At 36.3% G+C, this 22,589-nt stretch overlaps 1 protein-coding gene across 20 annotated transcripts in view; it reads left to right on the forward strand.

Moving 5' to 3' along the window:
- ARVCF (ARVCF delta catenin family member) overlaps positions 1 to 22,589 on the forward strand; it is a 286,311-nt gene that overhangs the window by 18,221 nt on the left and 245,501 nt on the right. For all 20 annotated transcript variants that reach the window (XM_075769218.1, XM_075769235.1, XM_075769219.1 and 17 more), the window contains one exon: positions 5,465 to 5,533. The gene's annotated coding sequence lies outside the window, so the exon portion shown is untranslated. The remainder of the gene's footprint in view (positions 1 to 5,464; positions 5,534 to 22,589) is intronic.

The following is a 22,589-nucleotide window of genomic DNA, read 5'->3' on the forward strand; positions in this document are numbered from 1 at the left end:
AAATATTTACAGCAAGTTGGAGAATTCTAATGGGGAAAAGAAATCTCTCGACATTTTCTTCTAGAGAGTATAAAATGAGAAAGGAATTATGCACAAATACAATTACACAGTTTTTGTATTAGTGATTAACCACCTGATATTCATTTCTCTCTTCTTCCCCCAGGTGTGATTTGACCGAATACACCTGAATTACTTAGGTGTTTTTAAGAGGAGAATCATGAACAGAATTGACTTCTCCTTGGGAAACCTTTGACATTTCACTGCCTGATACTTGTCTTTCTTACAGCAAATGTCACTTGAGACTTCTGTAATAAAGAACAAAAAAATATGCTTGTGCATTCTTGTCATTTCACATGAAATCAAGTGACTGATTTCTGATAGAAACCTCAAGAGCATTGAGTTTATACAGGTTTCTCCCGCTGCCACCTCAGAATAACTGCTTGCATGTCTTTTTGAAGGCAAGGAATGTTAGTAGTAGATTCTTGTGAGAAACTAATTGACACTATGAAATTGAAAGAAACTTTTATCGGGTATGTGTAATAACAAGACAAAACCCAACTGGTTTAAAGTAGGTGTAATATCCAGGAGTAAAAAATGTACATCTGTTTTGTATGTCCTTGTGTGACTAGGGACTTTAGAGCAGTCATTGGAAGATGAAGGAATCCAGCTCTCTGCATTATTGGACCCAGAGGCCATACTGTGTCATTACTAATGCATGCAGGCATATTCAATAAATTTCATGGTTATACATCTCATTGTCATTTTCAGAGCTCATTGATTTAAGCAGCCCCCACTGATCAAGAATACTACAACGGGCAGCACAGCTTAATATGCTGACAGGTACGAAGTGGAGAAGTCTTACTTTGATCAAAAACTGGGGAAAAAAATTACTGTGGGGTTGAACTGAAGACTGGAGCAACTTGCCCAGAGAGATTGTGGACATTACATTCCTGGAGATTTTAAAAACCTGACTGGAAAAGTTCCTGAGCAACTTCTTCATAATTGACTCTGAGTAGGGGAACTGTACAGGTGATCTCCAGTGGTCCTTTCCAAACTCAACTGTTCTGTGATTCTGTGAAAATAAGATGGTTAATAATTGAATAGCCTTCAAATTGTTCTGTCTTCTACAAGAAGAAGCAAAGTTGCCAGGATCCTGATGGTGTAAAGGGCAGGAAGTCCAGAAAGGAGTTTCAGGGATGCAAGACAACCTCCTTTTACGTTTCTCACCAGTGAGTATAACTCATCAATCCCAGCACAGGCAAGGGGTGTGAAGGGAGAGCTGGATGGACAGAGCTGTGGGTCAGGCCAGGATGTGGCTGCAGTTCTGAGGGTACCATTAGCAGCTGCATTTATGAAACTCCAGTTTGTTTGGGTTTCTTTTTTAACCAACTTGGTTGTATCCATTTAAATTAACACTTAAGGTCAAACTTCTGTCTTTAGTGAAATAAAGAATTTTATAAGGTTTGTTTAAATGTAAAGGCTTCCACTGTCACTTTATACAGCTGGCTTCAAAGCATATTGAATATCATCTTCTAATGAATTTTGGTTTTGCCAGTAGATACATGCTTCTTCCATTATCTTGTTTGTTTCTACTTGGTATTTTGTACTTTGAGTAAGATTTGCAATTACTTTTCTACAATACCATGTTAGTAACAGCAGCAGGAAGCCATAGTTAGCTCAGCTGGAACATTTTGGCCTCTAGAGTTCTTGTTGTTGCATTCAGAGTAAGAAATAACTGCCTGCTTATCTTTGTGGTATTCTGCTTCCCTTCTTCCTCTCATCCTTTTTTCTTGTTCAGTATTGCTTTATTGGTTAGACTTAAGACAGATGGTAGATACAGTAAATCCAAGTTGATTGTAACAGATATTGTCTGACATTGGTGTGTCTGTAACTAGGAAGATGAAAACAATGGGCAGTAAATATTTTTGACAAGCTGAAACAAGTTACTAAAATTTCATAATAGTCTTGCCTGTTAGACTGGATAAACAAAGTGAAAATTATTTCCTTTTATTTATACACATTTTTGAAGATCCTCAGAATTGCTGTGATGGTGTAGTGAGCTGTATTTCTGCTCAGTGCTCACTGTTTTTTGTTCACATACTTAATGCTACTCATAATTTTCATCAATGCAGTCTTCATGTTGAGAATGTGGTACTGTGGTACAGTCGTGGGTGTTTTCACCTTTACAACTGGTCTGTATTAAAGCACCTTGAGGACATATTTGTAATATTAAAATAAAGGTGCTTAGCCTTTGTTTAAAATCCTGTCTCTGTGGAACTAGGTTACCTAATGAGCATGTTTTACTTATCTCATGGGGACAAAGCCTGAGTTGTTAAATCTGTGGCAGCAAAACGAAACAATTTTTGAACCAAGTCATCATTTTCAGTATCAATAGAAGGTCATGCCCTTGTCAGCCAGTGTTGGTTCAACATAAGGTTCCACTTGGAATTGGCTGCATTATGCTTAGAGCTGCTCTTTAAGACACCTTCACCCTTTACTATGTTTGGAACTGCTAATATGGTGGGTCTTTTGAATATTTATAAGAGACTTATTAAATAGTTGTTACTGCAGTTATTCAGAGTGTACACTTGTTACTTCTTGGTAACTGGTCTGGCAGAAATAAGTTTGTTCAAGCTCATGACAGACCACTAGAAAAAGTGCTCTTTTTCCATCACTTCTTCTCTCCTTAGTGTTGTGTGTTAAGCCATAATACTTGATTGGCAAGTTCAAATACAACTACACTTGTACTACTTCTGTAGTTTCAATGTTGGCTTGGTTCCTGAGAAATTCAGACCTTCTGGGACCTGGAGTTTGGCACACTGAACTTTTTACACAAGATTATAAATGAAGACTGGAAATCTTGTTCTCTTGCTTTGCTGCTTGACTTACTTAGTGTTTTGCTCAGCTCTGCTGTACAAGGATATCCAAAATCACATTACATCCACAGCCCTTGCAATTTTAAGAGTATGTTATTGGAAAAAGGTAGGCATATGTTTTAATAGCAGGTGATTGTTCTCATCAAGAATTGCAGTGCATGTATCATATGCTTGAATTTCTGTTCCCATGAGCATCTTCAGAAGCTGAATAGTGGTTAGTTTTTAATCAAGTGAAAATTACCAGAATGTGGAACATACTTTTTGAGCTATGTTGCTCAAAAAAGAGAAGTTGTAACATAGTAAGTTATGGGTAATCATAATTTCTTCCTGAAACCTTTCTAGGTGCTACAGGCATGTATAGGTAGCAGAGTACCCAGATTTGTAACTGAAGTGACATCTTGATTTATATTGGAAACATGGATTAAAACAGCTTGCCATTGAACTCTTGTTTTTCTTAATCAATGAGATTCTTAATGGTGATTTATTTTTTAAAATATGCCATAATTTCCCACTTTTTTTAAAGAGTAGAAGCTTTTAAAATGGCTCATACAGAATTGCAATACTTACTGAAAAAATAATTTTAGAAGAGTCAGTTTGGGATTTATTGCAATGTTTTAAAACTTAATCAAGCTTCCAGTGCCTTTTTTTAATCTGTAATATTACCCCACTGATGTCTGTTTAATATTATTTCTGATTGTTATCACTATTTGCGTTTCTTTTTGGTTAGGGAAAATCATGTGTTCATTTTATTTTTTGACAAAATTTTTTAAAATGGCAAGTAATGGCAAGATTTTGCTTCTGACCTCTGGATGGAATTGCTCAGCAGGTGAAGTCTGAATTGCTAATAAAAATGAAACTTGTGAGGAAAATTCTTGCCTGAGGTTGGATTTGTACTGATTCAACCTATTTCTTAGGATTCTGCCATCTCCCTCAGTGCCGCTTCTGGAACAACATGACCCTTTTAATGAAATTTTATTTCCTGACAAACTGAATTTCCGTGTACGTGTTCTACTTGCTAGTATGTTTCATGTTTGTGATGAGGTTTCTCCTTTGTTCTGCAGTACTTTAAAGCATTTACTTAAGAGCTGAAAATAAATAAAGCATCCTGTTTACTAATTAGATAAATTTACATCAAGTGTCATCCTAAAGTCACTGGAATTACTGTATTAAGACATAGTGTTGCCTTATAACTTGTAAATTATGAAATGAAGCATAAAATTTACCGTGGAAGGTGAAGGCACAGAGGGAAAAGATCTGGTTTTTGTAAGGCAGCCGAATGCTGACTGTCTTACAAGAATTGGTGGTAAAAAACCCAAAGTCTACAGATAGCTTTGTTTATATTTTTTAGATCTCTTAAAAAAATAAGTCAGTTTGATGTAAAAATGCTAATTTTTCCCATTGAGTGCACATACATCTTTTGTGGGTCTGAGTGTTAGTCATTTTTTGCTGGTATTAGTGGGTTTAGGTGGGCCTTGTGTGTGAGCACTCTTCATTGAGTACTGTAAAAAACCAAACCAAACCCTAGTTATGACATTGGTTACTTAAATCACTGCTATTAGGGGGATACCCTATATGTCAGTGTGACTGTCCTACAAATCCAGTCTAGTCAGCAGTAGAAGGACCAATGAGCAGTGGTGTTTTGGCATTGTAGGGGTATAGCTACGCTTGGGCATACATATATATATATTCCTCTGTGTCTTGCCCAAATATAGCGATAATCAAGAATTCTATGCTACTACCATTCGCGTATCTTCCTTTTTTTTAGCTTTAGAAATTCTGTAGAGGAATTGGATATCTAAAGTTTTTTAGATTTTTAAGGTCAGAGAAAAATTTATCCTTTCCTTTCTTGTAGCTGCAATGCTGCTAGCTATTAGTATTTGACATTAGATGAAGGTGTGACTTCCAACTTGCATTGTGTATGTATGGAATCAGACATATTTCTAGCTTGGAAACAAAGGCAGATAAAACAGTTGGAAATTAATGATTTTTGGAATTAAAATAAACAAACACAAAGAACAGTTGATCAAGACTTGGCAACTTGTGGCCCAAGATGGTTTTTGTGTTTCCTAAGAACAAACAGTTTGTATTATTGCTAACTTGACTTGAAAAATTCTCCAGTTTCCTTGTAACTTCAAGTATGTATGTCTTCTGTGGAAAATGTTCTTCTATGTATGGGACAAGTGTTAGGTCATTGAAATCAAGCGTATGATCCAGAAAAAAATATATTTAAGTAAGGAGAGAACAAGGAGGAACATCTTAGCTGGTTTGCTTCTTGTTACTGTGCACTTAAATTGTTTTTTGGATTTTGTGATCCAGAGATTTCAGAAGAAACTTTTCTGCATACCACAGCATTCAAACCAGATAAGAAATTTCTACCATGAACTTTGATTTCAGGAAGTAGGAACTCTAGAGGCTGATGAAAGTCTTGACTTAGCTGTTTTGAACTAGGGATAGCAGTGCGGTTTGGCCAAGTGTTTGGGCTATGAAGCTGTGTATGGAGTTGTCCTGTTACTCAGGTCAACAAGCCATTAGTCACATTAGTTACAGAGTTTCTGTTTAGAGTTTGATCTGTCCCTCTTGTTTTTCAGGGATATCCATAATATTGAGTTGTGCTTTATGAACAAGGAAAGAGGCCTAACAACTCGCCTGAAAGGGTGGTAAGAATTGTCAGAATTTCCTTACATATATTTTTATTTCTTTTATTAACTGCACATGTTCATATCTATGAAATCTAGAAGGCAAAATCGTTACTAATTTAATCTTTCTTGCTATTTACTGTTCCAGTCTCACAATTGTCATTCTGTAGCCAACAATAAAGTAATGAAAGACTAAATTCATTTTGTAGTAATAGTCTTCAGTGGCCTTTTTTTTTTTTTTTTTTTCCAAACAGTAGGACTATTGAACTGAGTATGGCTAAAATATGCAAGGGTTTTTGAATTAATCTGCTTGGAATAGCAAACCACCATATAAAACCCAAATGTCTATATAATCAAAATGTAGAATAATTAACTGCATATAATGTAACTAACAATAAAACTTTGAAAAAAACCTAACTTGTCCCTGCCTATGGCAGGGGGGTTGGAACTAGATGATCTTTAAGGTCCCTTCCAACCCAAACCATTCTATGATTCTATGAAAAGCTTATAACTGGACCTTTTAGAAATGTTTTGTTCTGCTGCCTCACTACTTGTTCAAAATTAGGAAAAAAGTAGCAGGCAATCAAATGAGATGCTGTGTGTGGATACATGAGCAGCCTGTTATTATTCTGTGGCATATTTGTGAAGCAGAGGAATGTACAACTTTGAAAATGTTCCTGCTCCTTCTATGCTGAAGAAACAGTAGTAATTGTAATATCATTGCCAAAGATATTTTTTACAGAGTTCATGACTAAGACTGATTTGCTTGTTTCAGAAGTGAGGTATGCTCTGTACTCATTTTAAAGAGTATGTCACCCTTAATCAGGAGTGCCATACATTTTCAGAATGATGGTGCTTTCAGTTTATTGCTTGTCAGCCCTGAAGAATGCTGGTTAGTTCCTTTACAAGTGCATCTTATTGGCTGAGAGTGCTCACTTTCAAAACAATTTTAGGTCTATTTTGATTGGTTATTGGTTTATGGCTTTTAATGATAAAATAGAATTCCATTTTTTTGCAATAGGCGTCTTGCTGGAAAATCTGAAAAGTTGGAGCCATTTGGAACTGCTCTTACTCCCACTGAGGTCAGCAGTAGAATTTCTGTGGCTTTCAGTGGGAGTAACATTATACTGTCTGAATGTGAAGACTTTTTCCTCTTCTTGCAAAAAACATTTGTAATTATAATAGTCTGCTACAGCTCGGGTTACACGAAAACTAAGTAACTACTGTAGTACTTGATTATAAAAAAAAAAAAAGATATTTCCTAAGTAGAAGAAAGATGTTTTAACCATTTCTATTATGCCAGCATATTGATTTTTTTTAATACCTACCACTCTGAAAATCATTGCACCATAAAAATTGATTATCTATAATTATTTTGCTTATATCATCTGAACTGTTTTATTACATTGCGTGCAGGAGTAGGTCTAAACAGACAGAGTGCCTTCTCATGAGGCAAGAAAAAGAATTGCAGGATGTATACTTATTGGAGTAATGGTAGACATGGCCTAAATTCTACAATGACAGATATTACTGGTCATCTAAACAGGGCAGATTAGAGAGAAAGCATGCAATATTGTGAATAGATGTAAAGTTTTCAAAACTGTGTATTAGTTCTCAACTCTTAATAAAAGCTTAATATAATATAATATTATTAGTGGCATTTTTATGGATGTCATTTATGGAAAAAACCCCTATTTTTTTCAAAGGTGAACATTTCAAAAAATGAGATACTGTATTTGCTATACAACAACTTTCATTAAGAACTACTATTTTTTTTTTCTCCAGGAAGATACTATTACAAGTGAATTTGGCATAAAAGGTTCTAGCTAGTGGTTGCCCAGAAATGATTTCTGAAACATGAAAAATAATTGCCTTTTCAGAAATTAATACTAAACAGATATTTCCAGAACTGTGATTGTGTGATTTAAATGGTCAGTTTTCATTGTAATTTGCAAAATGGAGTTTTCTTGATTTGAAACATCTTCCAAGCTGCTAGATTTCAGACCTGGGCCATCCAGAATGTGTGTTTTTTATCTGTTATAAACATTAGATTAATGTCTGCTTATTTTGGGCTTCTACCATCTTTTCTGGAACAATCAAGCAATCAAGAATGATCAATTAATCTTGTTTAATTGATGGATTGCTCTAGATTAATCAAACTCCTACTTAATATGCTTGATATTTCTTACGAGTAAGCTATTTTTAAAAAAAATTGTCTGTAGCAAAGCTTATTACAAAATTAAGTCTTGGGCATGTCTGATTCTTTGTCACACCCAGGAAGTGCAAGGTATGACCCAAATACTCAAATGACCCAAAGATAACATTTTGGTTTATAAACATTTGCAGCATAAACAAGTCTGAGCTAAGTAATTTCAGAAAGGAACTTCCCTTCCATGTAGTGTATATTATATGTAGATGCTAATTACTGATTTTTTTTTTTCATACATAGTTCTTGGAAAGTATTTTTATCTGCTTTATCTGACACCAAGTTTATTTGAGTTTGAACTTTTACTATTGTCTTCGCATGACATTAGTTTACAAACTAAGTCTGACTTATTCTGTGTTGTATGCCTGAGAATTTACCTCTATGTGATTATGTTTAGTTAATGATCATACAAGCTTTCCAGAATTCCTGATATGTCCTAATTTTGCCTTCATTATTATCAGCACAATTCTGGTGCCTTTAGTGTTGCTGAATGGATTTAAAAAGGAAGGTTGGATTCTTATGTACAATATGCATGGATTTAATTCCTTATATTTCCAATAGCCTCATTTGGAATCACTTTATAATTCCCAAGTAAAAATGGTTGCTTGTTTGAAAACGTGAGGAATTTGCCTTGCTGCTGCTTATGACCTGTCTTGGTTTACTGATGATCCTGTGGTCTGGGCAGCTGAGTTGAGCTCCTTCTGCTAACCTGTGTGAGGCCTGGGTTGCAAGCTACTAGGATGTTGGAAGTTGCTGCCCTACATGTCTTTGTCTCCTCCTAACAATGATGACAGTAGCAAGACCAAGCCTGGTACTCTGCAGGAATGGTGCACCAGACAGCAGACTGTGGGTATTTTCTTTCCTCTAGCTCACTGTACAGCTACCTATGCACTAGGAAGAGATGGGTTGTATTACTGCAAGTCGTATTTTATGGTTTGATCGGGTAGGGTTAAATAAATTCACTTTAGGGAGCATTGGAACTACTGGAATACCGATTATCAAAACAGGCAGGCATTTTTTGGTAGGGTGTAGTCAATCAATTTCTTGATGTGGCATGTATGATCTGCTTATTAGCAAAATGTCTTGCACAAGTACTTATCTGTCTGAGGTGGAATTTCATTGAATTGCCTGGAAAAGTTTGGCCTTAAAAGTGGACTTTTTACGTAGCTAAGGTATATATGATACTTCATTATGTGCCTTCTTGCTTTCTACTTCATGGCTCAGAGAAAACTTGCTTCATCTAAAATGCAGTAGTATTCAAAATTTGTATGCTTTTCTGGAAAAGACGTAGAAAAGACTGATAATCTGTAGACGGTATATGCATGTGGAAACATGCTGATGTACATCTATCAAAGAGAGTCATACATCTTTACACAGGTTAGGATTGAAAACAAACACGTAACTTCTGATCCTTGAGATCTAACTGTGAATGTTTCCATTCTGGTTAAACATACAATGTAACTTGTCTGTGATATCTTAGCTGTCATATTCCCCAAAAGACATACTGAATTTCCCCATGTGGATCCAATTGAGAGATTAAAAGTTTTAAGATTTAATCTGTGCTTCCACAGCAAGAGTCATGGTAGGCCTTCTTAGTATTCATTCAGTGTTCGTGGAGACATCTGTGGCAATACTAGAGTAGTATTGGCATGGTCTATTAAAACTACAGTGAATAAAACTTTAAGACCCAATGTCTTGATTTACATTTCTTACAGCAATATCTAATAGAATTGGCAACACATAAATGTTAGACAAATTTTCTCCTTTTATTTAGATCCATTAAAGCCCCTTCCAAGCAGATAAAGAAAACTTAGATGATGAAAAGAATTACACAATAAATATAAAGCATTATCTTAGAAATATCTTACAATACCTGGTCCATAGTATGCACCCCCTCAGCAATCTATCCTCTTCCATTAACTTTAAATTGCAGAAGTTATACAGATGCAATTGCAATGCAACCATTTTCAACTGCTGCACCATGCCACGGTGACTGTTTTTAATTGTTTCTTTCTTCAGGTGTTAAAATATCCTTTATAAAAGAGGACAGGCAATTTTATTTGACTTTTGCTACTTTCTTGATTTCTTGTAATTCCACTATTATTCTTTCACTGTAAACTTTCAAATTATGCTTTAGAAAAAGCTTTACGGTAAGCAACGATTAAACATTATTGGTTTTGTTTGGTTTTGGTTTTTTGGTTTTGGCTTTTTTTTTCCTTAAAGCTATATATGGTGTATAAATTGGTGCTGTTTGCTTCAACAGGGATGTTCATGGAAGATGTCTTCCAAAACTGACTTGCCAACTTTGTAGTAGAAACTTGTTGGAGACTGTCAATAAGAATTTTGCTAGATTTTTTTCCTTGTACAACTTAAATAAAGGGTCTTCCTGTTAAAAAGCTGATGACTTAAGTTTTGAAATAGGCTCTTAAAATAGTTCCATAGTAATGTCAAGAGCATTAAACTCTAATAAACAATCACCTTTGTGTTTTAGATTTAAAGCTGAATTTTCCCTCTATCTGGAGGATTACACTTGAACAACTGTGGAAATGTATTGTCCCATGAGTGTTCTGGCAGGGATTGCTTCCCTGAAATGGTGCATTCAGAAGCAGAAGGGAAATATGTCCTAATATGTCTTGGAAGCTAAAAGCATCCCTTATTCCTCCTCTCCTTCCTGACTACAATTCCAGTAATTGTTGCAGCTTTAGCATCGCCCATATCAGTAGAAAGGGAGACTGTTTCTTGCAACTGCTACCTACCATTGCAAAGATGAATTTCAGACATTTCTGATTGGGGATATGAGGGCATGTTTATCTCTTTAAAATGATCATTAGCATATTCTTCCATTGACATTATCTTTAGCATGTTCCTCCTTCAAATTAAATTGTAGCCTATTGTATGGTGATTCTTTTGCTTTCCTGAAGTGTTGTTTCTTCTTAAGATAGCTGTAGAGAATCAGAATTGATAGTTACCTCAGAGAGCTAGCTGCATAACAGAAGATTGAATTTATAATGCTGTGATGGATCATAGCACTTCTTGTTTCGAGAATTTCTTCTCTGGGCACTAGGCATTTTGAAAATGTCTGCTGGTATTTTTTTTCAAGGTTTACTATATACATGTATGGGGTGTCATTTTGGCACAAAGATGTAACACTTTGGTGACAAAGATAAAATTTTCAGTATTCTTGGGGGAAGTTTGGATTTGGTTTGTTAGTTGTACATCACTTTCTGGGTATTTATAGATACAGGGGGCAGCACAAAGGCTAGATGCTTTCCAGCATGTGTTAATGCAATAATACCTCTTTCAAGAAGTTTTTTTTATGGAGCTGAGTTTGGAAATATGTTTGAAAACAGCCTTGTCACACATGTCATCAAGGTCAAAAGGGAGAGAAAGCAGAGACTTCAACATTTCAACTAAGGTTTTGTGAAAGGAGCATAGAATGTTAGTGTTTGCTAGCTAATAGTGTCTTCATGCCTCCTGAACTGTCTTGCAGTAGAGATGACTCAGTTTCTCCTGTTCTGTGAAATGTTTAGCTCACACTGCTGTTTGGGACTTGAACATTGAACCTGCAGGGAATATGTTTGATAAAACCTGATGATGATGGATTATGAATCTGAAGTGTTAGATGAAAGTGGTATTAGATGAAAGCCTGGAGTGCACAGTGCAGAAGAATCCCCAAGTGAGGTTGGGAGTGTGGTGTCTGTACTTGGAATACTCTACTTGTTGATATAATGGAGAACAGAGATTAATTCACCCTCTCTGTTTACAGACAATGGAGGCTTTTTTTCACATAGCTGTAGTGCTTTGGAAAGGGTCTCTTCCAACTGTAGTATTGACTTTATCATGCTTTGCTACAATCAGTTCTGAAGTAATGAAACAGTCGGTTTCATGTTGTAGTAATTCAGTGGTATGTGGTGAATACCAGCTCATTCCTTTGAGTCCTGGCTTAGAACACGTTTTTATTTCAAATAAACGTCAACTGAAAAATACTTTGCTGAGCATTGGACTTGATTAACACCATCATAACATGTTTCTGTGTTTAGTCATTTAAGCTTATTACTTATAGTTTTGGGAACTGCCATATGTGTTGGTAGCACTCAGTTGTTAATTAAAAAAAAAAATTATAGATCAGTTAGACTAATACTAGGGCCCCAGATCTGCCTTATCAAATGCAGACTTTCTATAATAATCTTTGTGTGCCAGTGACATTGTAGGATAAATGCTACTGTGTTCATTTTTGAACCAAGAAAAACTCCACTGATTTATTTGATTTATTCCAGACTTAAACCACTGTAAAAGCATACTATTGCTGTGTAAACACTTTCTGCCAGCACGTGAAAATACATATATACAACTCATCCATTGACTTATTTCTGTCTTTGGCTGGCTGATGTCTCTCTCCCAATCACTGAAGCCGAAGGTTTGTGAAAATCCTGTTTAAGATTTGCAACATAATGGATCTTGCTGTGCCAGGTTCAGCTCTTTTACGGATGCCTAACTGCTCTTGGACCTGTCAGGTATTTTATCTCTGTGCTGTAGCATTATCGCTGAACCTTCTTACATAGTCACGTATTAAATAAAAAGCAGTAATTGTTTCAAATAAACATGAGCAATACCTTCCATGGAAATAAAAGTGGATAGGAAAGAGGTAATTATTTTTAAAGTATTAGAAGCTGATGTTTTCCTGTCCAAAATACCAGCAGTAATGGTCCTCAACTGAATCAAAGGAATAAAATGGAAAAGGGAATTGTGCCTTCTAGAACCAGAGGAGCAGATGATCATGGGAGGATGATTTTTTGTTCATGATTTACTAACATCTGTCTGATGTTAGTGAATTTGAACTATATATTGAGGCAGATTAGGAAAGGAGCTTCCTTTGCAAAGTTGAGACTCGTAGCTGCATATAGTCCTTCTTGTTTCCCCCCCCCCCCCATTGTCAATGCAGTTAACATTCCAGGACTTACGTGTGAGTGGAAAGTAGAACCTGAAGGAGGTAGTGCCAAAACCTGAAACTAATAAACTGTTCCTAGGTAGCTCTGGTCATGCATAACTGTCCTCTAAAGAGGATGAGGACAAAGTTTCTTTTACTAAGTAAAGACAACAATGATAAAGGGAAGGAAATACATATAGCTTTGTATGCTTTCTATATGTGCAAGTTACTATGAAATAAGGTAGGATGTGAATTTACATTCTTTCACTGTTCACTGGACTTTCAATTCATCTGAGAGAGGTAAAGATAAGGACAGTTTTGAAAACTGAGAAGGCCTGCTTGAGGTTTTTTTTCAGAGTTAAGAATGTCATGAGGGGAAACAAACTCACTGCCTTTATGTAGAGAAAGTTGCAGATATTTTTATGGTGTTTTTGTAAGAAGGCATAGTCCACAACTTTGTGTTAGTTGTAGCAGTAATAGTGGAAAAAGTGTATGGGTACTTTTGGGAAACAAAGTTGCTACTGTTTAACAAATGACAAAAATATTTTTTTGCTCTAAGTTTTCTTCTCTTTCCATGCCAATACTTTCTTAACTTTCAGGGACCAAAGAGTTCATTTCTTAAGTTTTTCAGTAAGTTCAAGTGAGTGGAATTACTGCTGCCTGATTGTCAGGTTCTGTTTTATTTGGTGTATGTGATAGCAGTGGACTGGGTAATACTTGACCAAAACACCTTCCTTTTCAGTGAAGCTGTCATGCAAGTGCATACAGTGAAGATAAAGAAAGGAAAAAGCACTTTACTGAATGGTGAGCATTCTGGGAATCCTGTAGTCTTAGAAACATGATGGGAAGTGTGGCATTACCCTCACTTGTTAATCCTTATTCTCTCCACTGAAATCTACTAAATCTTGCTTAGGGCCTGAGGAAGACAGTATTTAAGTCAAGAGCGGGAGAAGACATCTTAGGGGCATTGATGCTTGATGTTCAGATGAAGGCAAACTCTAGAAAGGAATTTGGAAGAATATTCTTTGAAGTGTGTGACTGGATGATGGTGGAAGCAAGGGATGGAATAGTATACATCTGGATTTATTTACAAAATGGCTAGAAAAGCTGTTTATTTTAATAAAGAGTGGTGACACTTTCAATACTTACACCATTCAGTTTGTATTAAAAGAAGCTAAATAAAGAAAACAAGTTGGATTTTGAAGCTGACATGCTGTATTTATTTATTGTCTTTAATATCAACAGATACCAATGTGAATTCTCAAATTTGAGATAGCTTGCTAGTAGATGTGTCATGTCAGCCAACTTTCAGGCTGAGCAAATTACTGACTATACTCAACAGGGTGCATAATTTTTCAGGGGTGGAAGGAAAGAGTTACAAACAAACTAGAGACTGGAAAAAAAGTCTTTTCTCGTAATGGAATTTGTCAAGCAGACACATATGTGCTGTGGAATTGTTCGCACTTGCTAATTGCTAATGCTAATGTCTGAGCCTGAAAGCTCAGCTTAAATATGAAAACTCTTGCCTCCCTTTTTTTCTGTGTAACACAACTGGAGGAGAGGACACTACTGCATCACCTAGTGCATTTGGTGTGTTGAGAGCTGATCACACACTGTTTAACTTGTGAGAACAGACAGCTCGCAGCATAACACTGTCCTCTTTTTTTTTTTTTTTTTTTTTCTTTTTTGCTTGGTAAATACTACAGCTGTTTCTTTTTTGCCTGAAAGAAACATGGAATTAGTTCTCTGTATGTTTCTGATCAAGAGATACAAAGGGCTTCTTTCGTGGTGTACCAGAATTAAATAGGAAAAGGTTATCTAGCCTTTCTGAGGAAATTCATTTAAAAAGAAAGGCATAAAGATATTTTCTCTCATTTTTTCTGAATAATAATATGCACAGATAACATTTTGAATCTTGGACCCAAATCCAATCAATTCTTTTTATTATGTAAACATTTGCTAATTTCTGCATATAATGTAATTCCTTGGCATTTTGGAAAACACAGCACTGGAAACAAGTGTGTATGGATTTTTAAAATTTTTTTTAAAGCAAGTTATTTTGGTGTAATGAATTAGAAGCCCATCCTCAGTCAGAAACATTCAATCAAATGTGAAATAAATAACCAGACTGTATTAAAATCTGTGACTAAAATAATAAATTTTAATATGATTCATCCAAAACTGTAGGTATAAAATACAGTAGAAAAATTTTTAACTTGGTGCACTGAAGTCAAGTTAATTGGAAGAATGGCAGTGCAGGAGAGAGTGGCATTTTATTTTGTCATACTGTGACCACAGGGTATTTCAGAACAGTTTGAGTTTGTTAAAAGGCAAATTTTGCTGGAAGGAATAAATGCAAGATTGTGTTTGTCAACTTATAATAGGAGTGGAATTTCATTAGCACTACTATTCATTTGTGTTGTGGGAAGAAGAGCAAAATAGATTCTCATTGACTTAAAATGTCACTGTCAATTCTAGGTGCTGGAATTCTCTGCAGTTTGTTGGCTGAATATATGAAAGAAAATAGAACTATGGGTCAGCCCTGTTCTCTTTAATTAGGATCCTTGGGGTTTTGTGTGGGCTTACACGTTTGGTTTTTTTTCCTCGTTGTTGTAGTTGTATAACATTGTGCTTTTGTCTTGTCTTCTTAAACTCAGGCACTCTTTGCTTTCTGACAGTGCTTCATTTTGATTTCTGTAATGCAAACCGTCCTCTCAACTGCAAAAGCATAATTTGTTTTGCCTATACTTCATACCTTTCTCTCTATGATCCCTTGTAAAGTCCTTGACATTTCTTCGCTTGGTCTATCCAACATAATTTTTACCTGATTTTCTTGTCCAGCTGCTGACTGTCCTTTCTTCAGTGTTTCTCTCAAACTTCTGTTTATTCTCTTCTTTAAAGAGCTGTACAACAAATCTGTGTATCCCTTTCCTCTCTTCACACTCATTCCATCTTCTGCTACGTCTTTCTAAGCTTTGTTTCTTGTCACAAATTTCAGTATACTCCTTATAGGGCATCATTTCAAATCAAAGTTTGCATACTGGCAGTAAAGTATGTGTGATTAGTTTATGCTTTGGCTTAAGCAGAAGAATCACCATCTCTGCCTGTTCCAAACACAAAGGATTACAAGCTGGCTACTAGATCCTAAACGTTTTGGAATGAGGTTTCTTATCATTTTTGGTTTTGTAGAAATACTTGGTAAGGATTACTGAAAAATACTGTCCTCCCTGCTCAAAGTGGCAGGTTATATGGAATTTTCTGCTAGTACTTATGAACAGCCTTGGAATTATGGCTGTCATGAAGTTCTGTATTAGCATGCAGTGAAGTGGTTTTAAACCAAAGCAAATTAAATCAGAAATACCTGTTGTTAATCTCACATTCAGAAATACCACATTAGCTGAAAATCACTTTGGCCTCTTGTGATTTTCTGCTCCCGTAACTTGTGAAGATAAAGTATCATTCTCCTGCCATCATTTTCTGTATCCTAAAAAAGAAAATTGTGTAAGGAAGGCCTTTCACTTACAGATGACCAGTCTTCCCATCAAATTTTGTCTGTAATAACTGCATTTTTTTCCTGATTGTTTTTAGACTTGAGGAATAAATGTTTAAATTCCTTCTGTCAATAACCCCAGAGGAAATTACATTACCTGGAAAAGATTAATTGCTTGTTCTCTGTTATTTTTAAAGTCAGTATTAATCATTGGCATTCACCAGAAGTATAGAAGACCTCAGCATTACAGGTCTTTGGGGGAAAATGAAGTGTCCCTTAAAACACTTGGGCACTAGTTCCTCCTTGATTCAGGTAGAAGAGTTTCATGTCTTTATAGTAGCAGTTATTAATGATAGTGTGTTTGACAGGAGGTTTTATTTCTTTAATTCCAAAACAGCATATATTAAACATAAACAATTAAAAATACAAGTAGGTAATCCCTTAAGACTGTTTTATAGTAGGTAAAGTCTAGTACTCCGTATTTTAAATATGGCTTTAATTGAACTACTGCTTCTCAAAATATTTCCACTTGTCTCTGAAGTCATAATTATGGCATTCATCGTATTTGAATATAATTGCTGCACTTTAATTTCTTACTTAAGTCCCATGACTTGAACAGAATGCAATCTCAGCTGTTGCCTCTCTTGCCGACTGGAACCTGCATTTTGGACCCCATCTCTCTTGGTTTTAATCAGTTATAGTGCAATGTTTCTAATGAGGCTGTCTCATATGTGTAGAGTATTACCCTAATATGGAAAGGGACATTTACAAAACAATAAACGAATACCATGTGTGTGCTTATGAGGCTTACTCTTATCAGCTCTGCAGCGATTTCTGGATACAGCAACAGCTTCATGCTAATCCTATTGTAGACAAATTCTCAGAAATTATTCCACCTCTTTAAGAAATTGAAGGGCATGATCTACAAAATGAGAAGAATAGTATCTCTACATAACAAGACTTAATTGATACTTGTCAAGTGTTTGAGATGCTTTGCTTTACAGAAGGTGTTGCTGGGTAGTTACAAATATTTATTCTACTAGATGCAATATCAGTGAGTAGATTGGTAGAACAGACCAGTAATAAATGCCTGTGTCTTTAACATGTCCTAAAAGAATTAAAACTCTCACAGAAGAAACTGGAATGTTTAGAGCCTTGGGCTCCTGGTAGATGAAGATCTCAGGAAGTATTTTCAAAAGCCTGATAAGTGCAGTAAACTACAGATGTGTTAGGATGTTCACTGTGTATCACCAATCACACTGAAATTGAGATGCTTTGAAGTAATACAGGACTAAACTCTGTGCCTCTTGAATGTGTGACTTCTTGATGGGAACGAGTTGCATATCTGCATTGTAAAATAGATACCTCAATTTGGAACTGATTAGAAAAGAGTTTCTAAGCCCAGTCCTTTTCTGTCACAACCATGATGCTTTATATGTTTAAATCTATCAAGCTTCCTCCTCAAAAAATAACTAGTGTTTGTGTTTTGTTCTTCTTTATTTGATTTGGAGGTGCTTTCATGATGTTGTTCTTCTGATGGGTAGAATGGTCCTAATTTCCACCAAAACTAATAGCACAAACACCTTCTCTTTTCAAAGCAATAGATTAATGACTCTTGAATAAGAACATTAGTGAGAACTTTAATGGAACCTGATGATGCTTGACCTTGTGGTCCCTGCCACCTTTCTCTTTTCCTCATCTCTGTTGAAAAAGAGAAATTGAGCTTTGGGAGAACTTGCTCACAATAGCCTTCTCTCTTGCTACTTCCCCATATGACCTGCAGTGTTGAGGACGCTCCTGTGATGCTGGTGAGCCATCTCTGGTGCTCTCTGCTTTGCTGTGCAGCACCATTCTTGCTGCGCACGCTGCAGAGAAGAATGTGCAAATGAAAGGCAGTGCAACAGAGGAGACATGAGACATTTGTGGAACGTTACCAGCTCTCCCCACTAGCTAGCCCAGGCAGGAGGCAGGCTCAGCACATGCTAGGCACAAACCGCTTTGAGGCTCTCTTTGCATTTTTCTCCTCTTCTCTTTATCAGTCTCTTTACTGGGGTGCTCTGAAGTTCCTTAGTCCTTGGGAATTATTTCCATCTGTAGCCTTGCTCCTGAGCAATTGTAGTAATGCCAGAGTCCAATTTAGCAGTATTTATTCAAGAGCTTGGGTCCTTGACTGATTTGTAGAGGACAAATGAAAAGAGCAATTGCAAATGGGTTTCTGTGCTATTAAAGCTCTAAACAGCCTTCCCTCTTGGCTGTGTGTCAAATTATACCTCAAGGGGGAAGGGTGGGCTATGAACCTTAAAAAGATTTCAATATTGAAGTGCAGGGTCAAGTATTCGTAACAGTGGGTATCTTAACAAACTGGTCTCAGGGTGCTCAGCGATAATACTTTTCTTCAATATTGTTAGGTAGCATTGAAAGTGGTAATTGAGTAGCAAGGGTTTTGAGTTCTTACATTTCTTCATCAGCTTTCCCTATGATTTATTTATATGATAATTTCACTATAGAACCTCAGTTTTGGATTAATTTTATAAAGCATAGTGACAAGTTGTTGTGCTGTGGGGAAAACTTGTATCTAGTATAGCAATACCTGCACGAAGAACTGGTAAGCCAGAGAATGAACCCAGCCAGGAGAGGAAGAGGTTGTTATTTCTAAGAACTGTTAAAAAGATCTTCTGAAGGAGAGACACTAGCCTACAACTTCTTTCCCCCTGTGGAATCTTTGTTTCCACCATTGTTCAGCTAGTTTAGGCTATTCCATCAATGCATAACACTAATCAAGGGAAAGGGAATTACTATCTTGTGGACGCTACCCTGTAGTACCTTGAGGCTATGCAGCCTCTCTTCCCATACAAATACATAGAGTTCACCTCTTTTGGAGCCATCAGTTCAGCATACTGCAGTGTTCACCGTTCTCCTCAGTGACTGCCCCATAGCTCTTTAAGCATTTTCTTTATTCCTCTCAGGTGTGCAGAAAGTGGTAGGCTTAAATTGACTTTAGCAAGAAGCTCTAATGTATCGATGCAAGAAGGCCATCATGTACTAGTACAGAGTGGTGTTTTCTAGACATGAAATCCATACCCCGGTCCTCTGCTTCAGTGCAGTCTACCACTGAAGTGTATTTGCTTTGTTGTTTACAGCTGGTTCTCCCATCAGCAGAGTATATATCCGAGCAAAATGATACTGTAAGAAGGGATTCATATGCTGCTGTAGGAATCTGTGCCTTGGACTTACCAAGTAGTAGAACTGTGGCTGATTTATGACTCAGTGAGAATAAATGCCTGGTCTCTTCATTCTTCTAATATTTCACGTATGAAAAGGAGATATTGCCCATTATTAAAGGAGTGGGCTCATCAAAGAGAAAAGATAATTACAAATCAACATTAACATTCTTCTTTGAGGATAGCTAGTTGTGAGAAATTGGGAGGAACAGCAGAATGGAAAAGTTTAAGAATTAAGTGCCAGTATCTCTGACCTCCTGTTTGAGCATCAAGCCTGCCTTTATGTAATAAAAGCTATTTATAAATTGCTACTCTGTTAAACGTGTACAGAATTTTATGATGCATAAATTGGGAAACAGAGCCAGCAAGGGAACTTAGCAGAGTGATGAATAGCTGACAGGGTGCAAGACTGAAACTGTGTTTTATTCATGGATTGTGAGGTCAAGAAGAACTACTGGGAAAGGCTGGCAGTTGAAGGAGAAAGATCAGAATCTAGGAGATAAAGAATCCAGTAATCTGAAAACTATCAAGCCACATTGTCACACTTCTTTTTGGCAGTTAGAACTCCAGGTAGTAGTTCTTTATTTTTACTTTGCAACATTTTCATGAATATTTTTAGTTTTTCTCCCAACTCCATTTGCACCACTGTCACTAGCCACTTCCAGCATCACAGCCCTAATACTCCTAAATCTCAGTAATTTATTCCCTTAGAATTTAAGCAACAGATAAGAAGAGGGTGTGGGGTTTTTTTCCCGCTTTGTTTTGATAACACCCCCTGCTGATACTGTAGAGAGAATGTGATCAAGCACCTCAAAATCGTAATCTTGATCTGGGGCCTGGCTAGAAGTTCATGAATCTGTTCAGTTGGTAGTCACTGCTCAAAAGACTAGTAGAGACTGATAACTCATTAAACTGCCATTTCATGCAGATATTCCTCAGCAGGATGCAGTTAATGCAACTTCATTCCAAACAGATGAGTCAAGTTGAGGTCACTAGGTGGCAATTATTCTTTGTAGTATTGTCACAGGATATGTTAAACATGCAGGTGCATTTTATATCCTCAAATACCACAGAGTAAACCACATGGAAACAAGGCTAGAGTAGAACTGTTTTGCACCAATGTATGAAATCTGATGCCTGCTTGTTTTTTATTCCTTTCATAAATTTGTTTTAGGGTCTTCATGTATTTAAATTTGGCAGATAGATTATTTAAAGATATGTGGTTGTACATTGAAATGCATGTTGTTCTGTCTTTTATGTGTTTCTGTGTCTTACATCTGTAAGGATTTCTGCCAAAAAACATTGACAAGGAAATTAGAGAGGCACTCAAGGTAGTAATTACTAAGAGAATAATTCCCTTACCTGGCAGCAAATAAGAAAATATATCCTGATTAGTTTTACAATAGCAATGGCCTTTAGTTTTCTTCTGGCACCTTGTGGGATATTTTCTTAAATAGGTAGTGTAAAGGACTTTTATGTTTGGGGAAACTGCAGCACTTTTTCAACCAGAAATCACAAGAGATTCACTTATGCAAGCCCCTGTGTCTTGCCATACCCTTGATATTGTAACCTTGTAATGCTGTAATTTGATTTAAAAACGAAAAAGGCAAGCAGTATTAAAGAAAAAAGTAGAAAAATTTTGCTTGTGATTCTTTAGAAATTAAATACATGCAACTGTACGTGCAGTATAGCTTTTGGTCTAATTTGAGTGTTGCAGACTAACAGTATGTATTTGCTGGGTAGATTTTGTTCTGCTTTTGGCCACAGCTGTTGCTGAAGGCATCTTCAGAGCATGAAGGAAGTGGGTTGAAAGTGGATTCATTCTATTCACTAACATCTTTTATGGTAGCATGATATTTTTCAGGCAGTGGCCTGTTGCTACCCAAGGTTGCTCTATTACCTCTGAGGAGCCCTTAGGTTAGGAATGGGTGAGTGGGAGAGCCTTAGATCCACACCAATTATTCAGGAGACTGCATGCTGCTAGCAGACCACTTAGACACCTCTGTTCTCTGGAATTGCTTTGCACACTGACTGGTATACCAGGAAAACTAGCTGTGCTGTATAAAATGCTTTTCTCAGCCCTACCTTTGTCCTTGCAGCCGTGCAGCACTATAGCATATATCTTAGTCTGCTAATTGTACGTACACGTTGAGCCAAAATGTTACAGGCTTGTTTGGTGCATTTGTCCTCATTGGTTGAACTAAGGTCCTTCACCATACAGTGAGTATTTTGATTTTTATGCTATAGCAAATGTAATTTGAGGGACTATTAAAGTTTGTTTGCATTGATAATAATACCTTATGCTTTGAATAACATGAATGTCTGTTCTGCAAATAATTGCAAGCACTGCCTACACACTAAGCAAAATGCAAGGGGAGCATGACGATTTTTTGGTGAATGATTCAGGATCTTAACTTTTAAGTTAAAGAACCATTTGTTCTATTATAAAATTAATATCTTTGAAAGAGAAGATCTGTCAGATTTTTTTCCAATAGTAATAACTTGATACTTGTCTTCTAAACTGTCAGTGACGTTTCTTTTAAGGAAGCACATTTCTGCTAGATTTTATATGATATTTTATGGATAAAGATACATGTATATGTATGAAAGAATTATGATAGTATATGAATCAGAAATAGCTTTGCCATCGCTCTAGATGGGATTTGTTAAGTTAGCTGTAAGAACCAATCTTTGCAAATTTTGCTTTGGCAATTTGAAATAGTAAATATGAAATCCCATGCAATTTCTAGACACTTTTCAGAGTAGTAAACCATTTTAACATGGAATAGGACTGTGTTTAGAGTAGTGAATAACAGCATCTTTTGGAAATGCTACAAAGATGGCATTGCTTGTTTCCACATATCACAGTTGGCTCACTAAATAGCATATTTTCTCATCAGTGCTTTCACTAAGTAGCATATTTTCTCTTCAGTGCTTTCCCTGATGTTATTTCCTCCCTGATATGTTGATGGTCGAATCAATCCCTAAAAGCAGAGTACTCATGTTGAGAAGCTAAGCATGCACAGGAAAGAATTTTAACCTAAATACTGGTGTTGGTTTATACATTAGTTGGATCGACGTGCTGTAGTAGTGGTGCTGCAGTATGATTGGTCAAAATGATACAATGAAGATACTTTATTCCTGTTGTGTGAGTTGATTTGTGCTTTCTGTATATGGAATTTTTATAGAAACTAGAGGACATGCAGGATTGTGCATGTGACTTGAAACATGAA

This window comes from Balearica regulorum, chromosome 17, assembly GCF_011004875.1.
Source record: "Balearica regulorum gibbericeps isolate bBalReg1 chromosome 17, bBalReg1.pri, whole genome shotgun sequence".
Taxonomy (NCBI): domain Eukaryota; kingdom Metazoa; phylum Chordata; class Aves; order Gruiformes; family Gruidae; genus Balearica; species Balearica regulorum.